Raw genomic sequence first — 15,014 nt, 5'->3', positions numbered from 1 at the left:
TTTAAATGAAGGCTTTGGTTTCTGTTTGTTTATTTTGTACAATTGTTATCAGAGCCACAAAAATTTTTTTTAAAATGGCCATTCTACTTGAATCCCTGAGAAATTAAATTTTCATCAGATATTTTTTCCCTTAGGTTATAAAAACTTGTTGAATTAAAAGAAATTGAATCCCAAGGAACGGCTGAACACGGGGCTGGACAGTGATTGAGAAATAGTAGCTACCTGAACGTTGTCAGGTGTGTTCTCCACCTCCATCTATCCATCTCCTTCCTTCTAAAACTGATTTAAAATACATAGTAACAGTTTTCAGGGGTAAATGATTAAATGTCAGTATTTTATGACAGAAGTATGGAAATGTAAAGGCACCTATTCTTGTGATGACCACAAGAAATAAAATAATGAAACCCAGCATCTCTGAGATATTTCTGCTTTTGTAGCATGGCCAGTAATTAATTACCAAATTAGGATGAGAAACAGGATCAGAAGAAATGCGTCAGAATTTTAGCAGTGATGACCTTTGTTTCGTGGGAATGTTGGAGATTTTTAAATTTCCTCTTTCCTGTACATGGAATGATCATGTATGACTTTTAAATCAGAAAAAAAAAAAACAAACAAAAAAAACTGCACACGATGGAAATAGTCTCAGAAAGAGAAAAGTAATCTGCACGTGTAAAGCTAAGATTATGTATCCTACTGGTTTCCAAAGGTGCGTTCCAGGCAGCAAAGCTTAGCTGTGAGAGCGCACAGATCTGCTCCGTGCATCCGTGGGGGTTGCGTCCTGGAAGACTGCAGAGGCCGTGGCCACCGGGCCCTCCGGGTCCTCGAGGTCACGGGTGGCCCTGGCGGAGACCCCTGCAAGCCGGTGTGCGGGGTGTGTGTGCGGGAGGGGAGGGGAGACCCCAGGCAGCTTTCCAAGCAGAGAGAACACGCTCCAGGCGCAAGGAGAAGCCGCCTCTTCCCCAGATAGCAGGGACCGCGCGGGATGGACGTTGCTCGGGCCCTGGGGTGCGGTAGTGGGAGGGTCCAAGTCCAGCTTTGTTTTAGGTTCGGGCTGATGTGTCCTAGAAGGCCCTAGAAAAGGGAGAAGGACCACAGGCTTTGCATGTCCTGGAGCCTGAGGCCTCTGTTTCCGTGACTCGCTCCCTATCCCCTCCTGGCGATTAGACATAAATCACCACCAGCTTCATTCCTGCCGCGGCGGGAGGGTGGTGCTCAGCGCTGTGTTTCAGGGACGGTTCAGCTGTGAGCAGGTCGCCCTTCTGCTCCGCTCCTGCTGGGTTGCAAAATTAACCAAGAGCTGGACGCAGAGACTTAGGGAAACACATTCGAGATAAACTCTTTTTTGTTTTAATGTTAAATTTTAACTTTTAATCCCTTTGCAATATTTACCCAACTGTCAAGGAAATGATGAATCTTCTGTCTCATTTCACAAGAGGGCAGCACTTTCTTTTAAAATTAAACTATGACTCAAAAAAATACAGTCAAATTAACTTTTTCAATCATTAAGTTAAGCTTGAGTAGCTTACAGAAGAACTGGAGCCTCTTTTTCTCTGCAGAGATTTATGAGCAAGATAAGCACAGATCTTTAGAGTAACTTGGGATCCTTTGGGAAAGGGAAAGATGGATTAAAATCAACCCCTGAGATTTCTGTATTTAAAGTTGAATTTAATTAGCTATTTTGGTAATTTTGTAAATCTATAAGACTCTCCCGAGATCTTGGCTTTCTTTTCAATTATAAAATATTCCAGGTGTTTAGTTTTAGTAAATTCTAAATGTTTTACTTTTGTCAGTTAACAAGTATTTATTCAACAACGCTCATCTGTTCAGCATTCTAGTACACTTGAGGGACAAATAAATATAATTTTTTTTCTCCTCTCAAAGCACTTCTTACTGAGACTGGGGGGAGGGTAAAGCAAATTGGTAAAGAACTTGGCGATGAAGCGAGGCAGCGTGTAAGTAAAGTGTAACCTATTGCAGAAGACCTATCTGGATAGGAAATTGTTGAATTGAAGCCATCATGCAGGGCTGTGAGCAGAAAATGGACAAGCAATTGAACATCAAAGGCTGGATAAAACTTGAGTGGAGAGAAGAAACAGGAGGCTACTATTTAGGTGACAAGCATGCTGTCAACTGACAAAAATAGTGTGTTGGGAAAAATTAGGAACGTGTACATACTGTTGAGAATATTGGGAGGAAACAAGCTTGGTTCAGATAATGAAGCTAGGAATTAAAACACATCCAGAACTGTAGCCACTAGCCCAGGGGACTATCTAAATCTGAATTTAAATTCGTGAAAATTAAGGGAGTGGGTAATTAGGTATATTTATTGGCGATTCCAAGTTGCCTAGGAATTTTACCATTTTATGAGCCTTTGGATGGATGGTGCTATGATGTGACTGCAGTTATTCAACAGTGATTTGGTTGTTTACTGTGTGCCCCAGACTGCTTTAAGCTCCAAGGACATATCAGTGAAAATCGAAAGGGTACTGACATTTCAGAAACGGCAAGGTCTTCACCAATGTGATGAATATCATTTGGTTTTGCTTTTTACTAATTAGTGATCAGTGATGAACTGTATTTATAATGATTTTTAAAAATTTTGTTGCCAACAATGGCTGCTTTAGTTTTCCAGTTGCTAAAGCAAATACAAGGGGCTGGCTCACCAACAAGACTTTCCTGGCTCCCTGGGAGGCTGGGAGGGTCCCTTCCTCCTGGGGCTGTATCTTCTGGCTGGCCGGCAATCTTTGGGGTTCCGTGGCTTTTCCGACACATAGCGATGCATATGGCGGCCTTGTCTCCTTTCTCTTCCGGGTTCTGTGGACTTCTGGCTTCTGCCTGTTCCCCACGGCTTTTCCCTCCATCTGACCTTCACATTCGAGCACAGCCTGATTCTGTGGGCCACACCTTAGCCGAGGTCACTTCTTGAAGAGGTTTTATTTATACTGAGTTCACCCCCACCTGAAGCAGACCAGAGCATGTCCAAGCTGGGCACACGCTTCAGTCCACCACAGTGGCCAAGGGGCATCCTTAACATGGTTTGCACATCGTGGCCAAAATATGTGGTGATATAAAAGATCACATACTTGCTTCTCAAAATAACACGTTGCAATAATACATATTTCAGTTCTTGTTCCTTGTTTTGAAATATGTGACAATTTAGCAGACACCCTACCCCGATCCTTCAAAAACCCAACGTAGGCTGGCACTCCTGGTGTTGCATTCAATTGTAGGCCAGTCTTATCTGTCTTTTAAGCAAAATTATCCAACTATCAATGAGGTTTTGTGGAAACTAATGACTTATGCAGTGCTAGTGAGTGTCTTTCCTAATTATCTGTTGAACTGGCAGAGAGGTTCATTTTACAATGAAAAATCAAGATCCTGCTGAAAGTTCTAGAACCTTTTCCCAGGGCCAAAGAGCTACATGAGTGTCAGGGAGAAAAATCTCAAGCCCAGGGTCTTTTTACTCCAAGAAACCTACTGTTTATTGTTTATCCCACAAAAGACATAATGCCAGAGGGCTGGAATGAAATTGCACAGACAGGTAAACCGGCAGGTGTACAGCATCACTTCTTACTTCCTCACGTAATTAGAAAGGTTTGGTATTATTTTTCAGACTGTCATAGTAGTAGAACTACTTGATTCATACTTTTGAATGGAACGGTTATGTTCTAATGATTTAAGTTCTTGTCATTCTGAGCTATCTTTCCTGTAATTACGGCTGTGTAATGTTGACCGATGAGGTAATTTAAGAGGCATTCTTTTTAAAATAAAACAAATATGCCACAGATAAAATGTACCCAACCAACAGCTTTAGGTGTGGGGAGAGGCGGGTGGCATCACACACTGAGTCAAGAGAGGTGACATTCCTCAGGACATTGCAGGGCAACGTCCAGGTTGCCTGCAAGCTTCCTAAAGTGGGCTCAGGTTTTAGTGCTGTGTGGCCTTGTGGCTTCTTTTGCTACATGCTCAGTGTTTGACTCAAGTAGCTGATGACAGACCTTGGAGTTCTGAGGCTGTATTTGTTTTTTGCACATGACCAAGAGTCATGAGTTAAGTCTAGTGATAAAGATGGGTGTTACCATTTTGTAAAAGGAGCAATATGATTGGAAAATTAAGAGCGGTTTTATCATACGGACTCTTACCGATTATTCAGGCATCTCGCAGTAAGACTCCAGAGCTGTTCTGCACAGTAGCAGCGTCGCCTGGGTCCTGTTTAGCCTTCCAGGTCATGACTCCGGTGCCAGGACTCATTGTATACACATAAATACTAGACCCAGGAATGTGCTTTGGAAGCAGCATGACTTTACAGTCTTTCCGTATTTTTATTTTAAAGGTAAAACAGCCTCCAGACCCAATTCTGGACTGAAATTGTGCTTTAAATTCATTGGCGTGACGATTTTAATGCAGTGCTGGAGGCAGGAGCGCACTGCCCGGCCCTCCACCTGCTCAGTGGTGCTTGCCCGTGTCCGAGGGCCGGGCGGCCTGGGGTGCTTTCCTCAGGTCCTCGTCAGCCTCCCTTCGCACGCAGGACTCCCCTTCCCCGCGGCACCGTCCGGCTCATCGCCGAGCTGGGTGCACGGATGCAGCTGCGCTCTGCAGTCTCCACGCGCTGGGGCTCCGCTCCCCACCTCGCCCGACGGGGTGGGATGGGGTGCTCGGCCGAATATGAAAGGTGAGATGAAGTTTCGCTTGCCCAGAACAAATCAGGACCAATGTTCCTTTTGGTTTACGTCAACCAACTTTATAAACATTTCCCTAAGTTTTATACCATAGACTGTCACAGGCTGAGATGCCAGGATACTGGCTCTCCTGGAAAGACACTAGCTTGAATTATATCATGCCTATTTAGACCCAAAGTTATTATCTAAGTAAACTACAGCTACCTGTTATAGAGTAACTTAGGAGAACAAAAAGGCTTTGTCCACGTCCCCTTTTGGAAAGTTTACCATTGACCCAGCCCTGTCACTGAAGGCCCTCTCCCAGTGAGGGCTGATTGGCTCGACTGTCACACCCTCTGGCCCCTGGAAACTTCTGAAAGTCTCAGAGACAAAGAGGAGGCCTCTGGGGGCACTTACCTTCAAATCTAATAATGCCACCATTTGGGGAACATACCGTCTACCCAGGAAGATACATCTGTTATACTTGGGAATTTTCCATCTGTTGATTGATTTAATTTTGTATGGAAAGAAGCAACACGTGCTCCTAGTGAAAATTTCACATAGCGTCAAAGGCTTACAATTCAAGTAAGACTCCCTCCCGCTCCAGACCCCCTCAGAGGCGGCCGTTACCGCTAGCCTCGTATAATTCTTTCCAGAAACAGTCTCTGTGTTTCATAGATTGCGCCTATCCATAGCTGTCTCTCCCCCCTTGTATTTGTGTGTACATGTATATCCTATATTCAGGCATAGAGACGAGAGATGATTCCTGTCAGCAGCTGGAAACCCCCTCACTCACCTCTGCACAGTGTCCGCTGTGGAATCCACTGTAACTTATCCACACAGTTGTCTGCTGATGACAGTTTGGTGGTTCTCAGCTGTGTGCCACCAAGTAGAGCTCTTGTTCACGTGTCTTTACGCACGTGTTTGCAAGTTAAATTCCTAGGAACAGAATTTCTGAGTCAAGGGTATATGCATTTAATGTTTGATGGGCTTACTAAACTGTCCCCTCCCCCGTCCAAAATTTGACAGCTTTTTAAAAGTCAGCTCTGCTGCTTCTAATAATCTCCAGGAAATGCAATGGCTTAACCTAATTCCATCAAATAGAGGAATTCTACATTCTGTAATCAGCCCACTGATTTTATTATGAGCGGCATAATTCATTCTCTGGGTTCCCTGTCTGTAGAGTCCTTTGTTGGGAATTTTAGGGGAAGAAACAAAGAAATAAGCTAGAAGACACACTCATGGCCCAGAGAAAATATGTGGAGGAAGTGAGAGAAAGGTGCATAAGTATATATAAGGGTGCCAGTCCACGACTTTTTGGGGTGAAGGCAGGCTCGGAGGGTAGCGCACCCCAGCTCTGCAGGGATTTGCCTGCACCCACCAGCAAGCCCTGCGCCGTGGACTGGGCAGAGGAGACGTGCTGCTCTCACCAGCTCCTGGGGCCTCCACCCGGGCCCCCCAGTGTCCGCTCCTGACCTGCGTATTCTGTCCTGGGGAGAACGCTGCTGGAAAGAGGACCGTTTTTCTTTCTGTTTTTTCACTTGTGAGCAACAATGCACCTTCAATTTTTATTTATCTTGGAATTTTGTTTGCAGTTATTAAAACCTGTTGGTTTTAATTTTCTCAACACAGATAGCTGGACAGAACTCTGCTAAGTGTTTAGAAAACGTTGAAGGGCCATCTTCCCAGGGTTCCGTGGAGTTTTCTGCACCTGCCCAGGCTTGGCTGCCAGGACCTTCTGGAAGGCTGAGGCACTGCCCACCAGAGACTGTCCCCCTCTTGTCTAGTGCCGCTTGCTTTTTAGGAAGGATCCGACTTTGCAGCATTAGCTTGTCTGGCGTTATTTTCAGTCTCCTAATAAAGTGCTCTCTGAATCTCTGAGGGTTTTCAGGGTTGCTGGCGGCTGTCCCCTGCTCCAGCTGGTGCTTCTCTCTCCCAGCCCCACCCCAGCCACCCACACCCCGTCAGAAGAAAGAGCTCTCTGAGCCTTTTAAAATGTCCGCTTTCCAGAATCTTTTGGCTATAGTTTATGAAAATAGATATAAGTATTGAATCTTGTCTCATGAATTATTATAATTTTTATTTCCCAACTACCATCTGTATAATTATCAAAATAGACATTATTCAAGAGGTGAACATTAAAAATAAGTCTCTGTGTACATAATATACTGCCTGAACTTCCCGGGATAAAAGGAGAGTTCCGCTTTCATCGGGGATCAGGCCTCCGTCTTTGGACTGAACCGTCTGCCCTTTGGGGCTGTGTCTGATTCCAACAGCTGCCGGCTAGAAGGCCGGCTCCTGGCTGGGGTGCACGCTGGAAGGATGGCTGCTGGTTGGGGTGCCCTCTGGAAGGCCGGCTCCCGGCTGGGGTGCCCTCTGGAAGGCCGGCTCCCGGCTGGGGTGCCCTCTGGAAGGCCGGCTCCCGGCTGGGGTGCCCTCTGGGAGGATGGCTCCTGGCTGGGGTGCCCTCTGGAAGGACGGCTCCCGGTTGGGGTGCCCTCTGGGAGGAAGGCTCCCGGCTGGGGTGCCCTCTGGAAGGACGGCTCCTGGCTGGGGTGCCCTCTGGAAGGACGGCTCCCGGTTGGGGTGCCCTCTGGAAAGCTGGCTCCTGGCTGGGGTGGCCTCTGGGAGGACGGCTCCCAGCTGGGGTGCCCTCTGGAAGGCCGGCTCCCGGCTGGGGTGGCCTGGAGTGCTGGGGCACACTGAGTGGCCTCCCTTTGGTGGGACTCTGGTAGCAGGAAATGATTTGGAATTCCAAGTAACGATTAGGGTCTTAGAGCTATTTTTTTGAATTATAAAGCCCGAATTAGAAGGGTTATGAAAAGAAGGATGGTGCATATTTCCCAAGGCATAACCGACTGGATTTCTCCTTGAGCCAGAGTGGGTTTTTGACAAGTAAATGTTACCGCCGCTCCCGAGCTCTTCGTTTTGAGTGAAGCCTGGATGCACAGTTTATTTGTCACCACCACTGACCTTGATCAACGTTTCACTTTTGAGGCTCCCATGAAGCCTTTTCTCTTCTCTCTCCTTTTTGCTCTTTGTTTTGGCCAATATAAAGAGAAACCTGATAGGTTTTGCATGGAAAATATTCTATTCTTTATCTTTACAACTTTCAAAAATTTGACCTTTGTTGTTTAGTGGGAAGAGTTCTTTAAGATTCACTATAAGTGTTTAAGATATAAATCATTTTTCAGCAAAGCATGTAGATGGCTACTTTTGCTTATATTTGATCGACCCCTAAAGAATGTCATATCACTTGATGAAGTTACTACAAAATGATCTTTTTAAAAAACTGTATAAAACTATATAAAATGTAGTCTTTAAGCTAAAAATTTCTACATCAGCCTAACATTTGAAAGTTTTTACCAAAGCCGTTAGACATTTGGTTCTCTTCATTTCGGCAGTGGAAAGTGGTTTTGATTAAGTAACTTAGATTTAGCTAGTATCAATTCCATCGATCGGTCTTCCTTCGCTCCCCCTGGCTCTGCAACCTTCACTTTCTCGTGGCACCAGGTCTGGTCTGTGTTTGCGACACGGCCTGATTAGCGAGGGTCTCCTGGGTGCTGGGTGGGCCTGTTGGAGGCTGTGGTAGCATTTGGTTTATTCCACCTCTTGAGGATTTGTGCACAATTTATTTGCACACTATTAGTTGGCAAAACATCAACTACTTCACATTTCACATTTCGTCATCCAATTTACGAAGTCTCTGGTGATGTGCACACTGTCACTGGAGGCCCTATCGATTGTTGTAACAATCCCAGGATTACAGGAGGTGCCGTCTCACACCGTGCTCAGGGCACAGGAAGGGGCCATGGGAACGTGAGACGTGTTACCAGGATGATACTGTGTGCTCTGGTTTAAACCGAGAAAGTGTAATTTACATATATATCAAACACAGTTTCACGGCAAAATGTGCTTGCTGGTGTAATTTACAAGTCTTCTAATATTGCCATTCAGTTATGAAAGTATATTATTTTTGAATACTATATTAAATATTTAGCTATTTGGATTTTATAGAATATCTTTGGAGTTTTACATAAGTGATTAATCTACTTGTCTTTAGCACTTGAAAAATAACATATTTTTTAGTTGCTTTCCAGTATTTTAGGGAGAGTGTGGTTACCTGTTATTAAAATTCAGTGATGGTTTTAAAATTTTCTTTCGAACAGTTGCACAGGGATCCGTTGAGGCTCTCTTTGCTTGGCGCTTCTCCTGTTCCTTCTGTAGAGGGTACCCCCACAGCCAGGTCTGCCTGTGCCTCAGATCCCCGTCTCCGGATTATGACGAAGGGAGCTGTGTGTAATGCCCCTTTCGCTGACCGTAGAGGAGGTGCGTTCTGAGACATTATGGGAGCTGCAGGGGCTCAGAGACCCCGACTTCTGCGCGTCCGGCCCGGACCCCCACGTGCAGACAAACGCGAGCTCCCTTCCTCAGGCCATGCTGATGGAAGTGCCCTTGTTGTGTCTTTGGGGAAGGTGGCCCGATGGGCAGAGGCAGTTTCCCTTCTCTCCTGTAACGGGGGCTCACGTGAAGAACAAGCCGTCTTCCTGGGGGTGCGAGGGCCCTGCCACCAGGAGAGGTGGCTTTTTCTGTTGTCCCCAGAGTACACTGAACGGGCGCCTCTGCTACGCGCGCGGGGACGGTGTATTTGCTCGGTGGTTCTGGAGCCGCCCAGCACCCTGGGTGGTGGTAGAAGTTTGCCCAGCTGACAAGGACTGTTTTTTAGCTCACTGGCTTTTATTTATTGTTTACTTAGTTTTTATTTATTATTTATTTATTTTTGGTGGTTCTTTCCGTCTTGTATTGATGGGAAGGGTTCACTTGTGGCTGCTGAGAGCCCTCTCCCTGCAGCCCCCGGGCCCCCCAGGCCAGGCTGGGCTCAGGGTCCTCAGCCCGTTTCCAGTGGTTTGTCTTCATGCTCATTCTGATGCTTTTTTCGACCCAACTGCACAGGTGATTTTTAGTTATATATTTCTGAATAGCCCTTAGGTCTCCACATTGGCTTTGGAAATCAGTAGTATCTGTGTCTAAATCTGAGGTGGGCGCTTCGACGTGGAGCACGTTCTGTTAGGAATCTTATAAAGTTACTTTACCCCTGGGAACAAGTAGGTTTTTATGAATATATAATGAAAATATTTGAAAAGTTTGTTAAATTTTGCATAGATGGGCATATGCAAAACACATGGCATTTGAATGCTTATGTGAAAATATGTTGAGAATGAAGTGGAAAGAAATATGGTTTGCAAATCCAAAAAATAATAACCACATTGTGTACTATTTCCTGATAGGTTTTGGATTTTTTTTTCTGGTATTAAATGGAGTTTCTTTTTACATGTGATTAAATGATTACTAACAATCTTGCTCTTTACATAGTTCAGATAGCTCTATGGTTTAGTTTCAGTTTTTTTTCCCTTTGCTCTATGCCATGATGTAAAAAGTAAACTTGATTATATTAAAATTAACTCCATTCTATGTGTGGTAGTGTCACCTTTGAAAGCTTTATATATTTATAATGAAATTCTGCACACAGCTAAGGAAAGAGAAGGATGTTTCATATGGACGTATCTGTCACCCTCAACGTTTATTGATACAGTAACTGTAATGCAAAAGCAAAGTCACATTTTTTGCCTTGGAATGATGCCAGTTATAGCAGCACAAAGAATATGTCATTTGGATTGAACTTTTTCCTTTAAAGTGATTTCACTTCCTTATAACTTTGTAGAAAATCGTGTCTTCCTGACTGCTAGTAATAATGTAACATCCAAATAGAGGATACATCCAAAGTTGCTGGCTGCTGTTACTCACACTCTAAGTAGTTTTTCTTGTTAGGTTTATGTCAGAAACAAACTCCGCACATGAAAACACTGATGGATTTTCTGTGGGATCGGTGAGATCAAAGAACTTTCCTTTAAAAGCATTTCCCACCATCGTTTTCCTGTTAAAACCTTTTGGGAAATGATGGGAGCAATCAGGCTCCTGGCATCCACCCCTTCGATGATCCTGGGTGGGCTCCACGGGGAAGGGGTGGAGGCAGTTCTCAGGGAGCCCCTGAGCGAGGGGCAGGGGCCTCCAGGAAGTGGGAGTGAGCCTGGCTGCAGGCTGGGCGAGGACTGGTGGAAGGGGGGTGCTGATTAAAATAATCAACAAGTGCTGGAAGAGCAGAGCCCCCAGGCCGCTGTCAGCTCCGCGGGGGCCGGCGGGGCAGAGGCTGCGTCCCCGCGCCCCAGCCCCGAGCCTGCCGCCGGGAGGGCTGCTGCTGCTGGAACCTTCTTGGACCTCTGAGTCCTGTTGCCCCCCAGCTCCCCTCAGGGCGACCGCAGAGAGGGACCCGCTAGCGTGGGCGTTGCCATGGCGACCGAGCCGCTGTCCCGGACAGGAGGTGGCCCTGCAGCCTCGGGTGCGCCCCTCGCAGCCGAGGACGCTCCGCCGAAGCCATGAGCCTCGGAAACTGGCTGCGGCCTCGGGAGTTTTTTCTGCTTCCTTCTGGAACCAGGCTGGGTGGAGAAAGTGGGTAATACTTGGCTCCTTCTTCCTCCTCTCGTGCAAGTTGCCAGAACACAGCTTTTTCGACTGGGTGTAATTGAGACCAAACTCGGGGCGCGCGGCCCAGGAGGGAGCAGTGGGGCCCGCAGGTGGCCGGGGCGGTGAGCCGAGGGGTTCCGGGGCTCCCACGGCCCTGAGGACGCGGCCCGCGGGGACCAACATGCCCCGGCGCGAGCGGCGGCCGCGTGGGGACCGGCGCTCCGGGGCCAGGCTGGGCGAGGACCTCGCGCGGGACCCCGCAGGACGGCTGGACAGGACGCGGGCCGCGCCCGGGACGCGCCGTCGCCTGCGGGCCGCGCGCGGGAGGATGTAGGCGCCCGGGATGCTGGGCCTGCGCCTCGGCCTCCGCGCGCTGCTGCGAGACTTCGAGAAGGTACGCGCCGCGCCGGGCCTGGCCCTGGCCTCGCCTTGGCGGGTTTTGACCGTGCACTTAGATGGCAGATGCTCTGCTGGCTCTGGCTATTTAGTATCATTCAGAAAGCATGTGGTTTTGATGTTCTCTTTTAAAAGATCTTGCAAAAACAGAGCGAATGAGCGATTCCGGTCTTGGGCAGGGGGCTCCCTGAGGCTGTCTGCCCCTTGGGGATTTCCACGGCAGGGGACAGCCTCCCCTGCGCCAGCCCGCCCGCCCCGGAACCGAGAAACACCCACAGGGACAGACCCTGGCTCCCGGGCCCAGGCGTGTGTCCGGCCCGCGGCCCGGGCTGACCTCTGGGAGACGAGAGGGTGCCTCTGATGGCCCGGCACCTCTGCCCCGGGGCTTTCCATTTCCGTCTGTTTTCAACAGGGAGCGCTTGCCGGCACCGAGGGGTCGCTCCCTGCAGGCTTAGTTCTGCATTTAGTTCTCTTTCTGCAGGAAGGCGCAGGGCCCCACACGCCCATTGTCTACGGTGAGCCTGGGGAAACAGCTCGCCCTGGGGCCCCGCTCTCTCCTGTCTTTGGAGGCCGGCTCCAACCTTCTTCCAGCCTCCAGCCTTTAAAGAAAATAAAAGAAAGGAAGAAAGAGCAAGTGTACATCAGTTGGTTATCGCTTGTTAGAGACTGGCCCCATGGGTGGTTTATTACACGTGCAGATACAAGCTAGGCTGCACTGAATCACGGCTGCTTCCAACCCTAGTTGCCAGAGGAGAAGGTTGTAAAACCATGCCAGTTGGCCACGCCCGTTGAAAAGTTTGAAAGCTTTTCCAAAACAATTGCAGCCATCCCTGTGTCTTGATGATGGAAAGTCGTAATGGGAGGGCCCTCCCCTCGCTGGATGCTTGCTCCTGGCATTCACCACCCCCAGCTCTCCCCAGCCCCCCCCCCCAGCTCTTCCCCAGCTCTCCCCGCCTCCCAGCTTCACCCACCTCCCCATCAGCTTCCCCAGTCCCCCAGCTCTCCCCTGCCCCCAGCTCTTCTCCAGCTCCCTTCAGCTCCCCACAGCTTCTCCCAGCCCCCCAGCACTCTCCAATTCTCCCCAGCTCCCCCTAGCTTCTCATCAGCTTACACAGCTCCCCCCATCACCCCCATACCCCGGTCCCCCAGCTCTCTCCCAGCTCCCTCAGCTTCCCAAGCTTCTTCAAATGCCCTAGCTCTCCCCAGCTCTCCCCCAGTTCCCCATCAGCTCTGCCAGCTTCCCCAGTACCCCAGCTCCCCCAAGCCCCCTAGCACCCCTACCTCTCCACAGCTCTCCCCACCCCCCAGCTCTCCCCCAGCTTCACTCCAGTCCCCAAGTTCTCCTTCAGCTTTACCTCAGCTCCCCATCTCCCCCCAGCACCCCAGCTACCCCCAATCCCCTCCATTTCCCCACCCCACCCCCAGCTCTCTCCCTGTAGAGCCCCCCAGGCTGAGCAGTGAGGAGCCTGCCTGGAACTTGGAGGGAACTTTGACCTTTGCTTTTACCCAAGTTCTGGGAGTAGAAGAGGTTTCAGCAGGGCCTAGGGGCGGAAGGAGAATCTCCCTGGTGGCAGCTGGCAATGGCAGGTGACAAATTTAGGACCAAAAAGAGGCCTGTTGGCTTGTTGTGCATAGACCTGCTTTCTCCTCCCTAAGAAGCTATAGGGCACGTGTCGGCTGAATGCTCCCGACCCCGACCCCCCCAGGGTTGGCCATCCTGGGTAGGCGCACGCCCAGCAGTACAAGTCCAGGGCAGGCTGTGTGCTTCTCGCCCGCGTGCTCTCATGCTGTTATTTTATTTCAGTCATTGACTGGATGGGAGGAGTCGGCTGGCTTATTCCTGTCAAAGCACTTGATTTGGGATTTCTTTTTTGGTACAAAGGGCAAATTTAGAGAAACAATCCTGCCATGATTCACAGTCTGAAGTTCCCCATTTATGTTTATTTTTGTGTTAGACTCCTTTATATTAATCTATGTGAAAGTTAATCTTTTTGCCATATTTCATTTGTAGGAAGTTGTCGCTGTATTTTTTTCCTCAACTCAGTTTACCAAAACAACTTTTGTGTGTTTCTCTAAAGGCCGCCTCCTGTGTGTAGCCTATGCCACGTTGACTTGTTGCCAGGAAAGCTGGTTTTATGGAAATGTATGGCTATCTCCCTCCTCGCCAGTGCAGCTGAGTGCCTTGCCCAGGTCCGAAAGCGGGAAGAGCCCAGGGCCCCCCAAATGCAGACGCCGGCGGCTGCCTTTCCATTTGCAGAGATAGAGCCCCTTCCCTTGGCTCCGCTGGTGCCGCTGGGCTCTCCTCATCACCGATCCCTTCTGGGGAGAATCCGTCCTTAGCGATGGAAGGCGTTTATCTTCCCTTCAGCTGCTCTGCTTGTTCATTCGGGTGCTTATTGGGTGATCACTGCATAAAGGAGGTGTGCTGGGTTCCTGAAGCCACTTCAGGCTTTAAGGAGACTGAAGGCAGGTCGGGGTTCACGCAGGCTGCGGGGTGGTCCCCAGCGACAGTGAATCCAGATCCCCGAGTGAAAGCACGCCCCGCCGGACTTCAGGGCTGCGTTTGTTCCCAGAGGCAAATGGGGAAGGAGACTCTGGCTGATGATTTTGAATTTGAGAGCAGTCCGGTGGCTGCTGACTTGTACTGGGTGTCCCTCTGCCACACTCCTGGCGCCTGATCCGGCCGCACAGCCCCTGGGCGTGGGGAGCCTGGGGTCTTCCAGGGTGGGCCTCTCATTGCCAGCACCTGGGGCCCAGCTGGACGGTACTCCCCACGCTCCTCCAGGCGAAGCTCCCCAAGTGTCAGGTGCCCCAGTGGGCACAGGGCACCTAGAGAGGGGCGAGGCCAGGCCTCCCTGCAGGGACATGTCCTCATGCCAAGAGGATGCTGTTCCCAGCAGGTCCCGAGCAGGTCCAAGCACCCAGCACGCCCAAGGCACGGGCTGTGGACCACCTATCGCCGCCCAACTTTAATGAATTTCCTCCTTGAAATTCTTCACATGATAGTTCTTTAAGGGCTGTGTGTGTGGAAGTGTGAGTGTGGGTGTGTGTGTGAGTGCAGGTGTGTGAGTGGGTGTATGAATGGGTGCATGTGAGAGGTGAGTGTGTATGTGAGTGGGATTGTGTGTCTGTGTGGATGTGTCTGTATGGGGGTGATGCATGTATGTGTGTATACACACAGTGTATATGCATGCATGTGAGGGGTGGATGTGTGTGAGGATTTGTGCATGTGTGCAGGTGTATGCACATGTGTGTGCGAGGATACATGGTGTGTGCACGTGTGTGCATGTGTGTGAGAGGGTGCGTGCATGTGTGCATGTGCGGCATGCATGTGTGAGGATATGTGCATGTGTGTGCATGTGGGGGGAGTGGACATGCATCAGGGAGGATCTCTGGAACTTTCCGGGCAATGGGAACTGTTTTTACCCAGGCCAGGAG

At 49.2% G+C, this 15,014-nt stretch overlaps 1 protein-coding gene across 13 annotated transcripts in view; it reads left to right on the top strand.

Annotated features, from left to right (window-relative positions):
• The window catches only part of UTRN (utrophin), a 473,101-nt gene that overhangs the window by 323,448 nt on the left and 134,639 nt on the right, over window positions 1-15,014 (top strand). The window lies entirely within an intron of this gene.

This window comes from Choloepus didactylus, chromosome 7 (genome assembly GCF_015220235.1).
Source record: "Choloepus didactylus isolate mChoDid1 chromosome 7, mChoDid1.pri, whole genome shotgun sequence".
Classification (NCBI taxonomy): Eukaryota; Metazoa; Chordata; class Mammalia; order Pilosa; family Megalonychidae; genus Choloepus; species Choloepus didactylus.
This window is presented reverse-complemented; position numbering and strand designations above follow the sequence as displayed.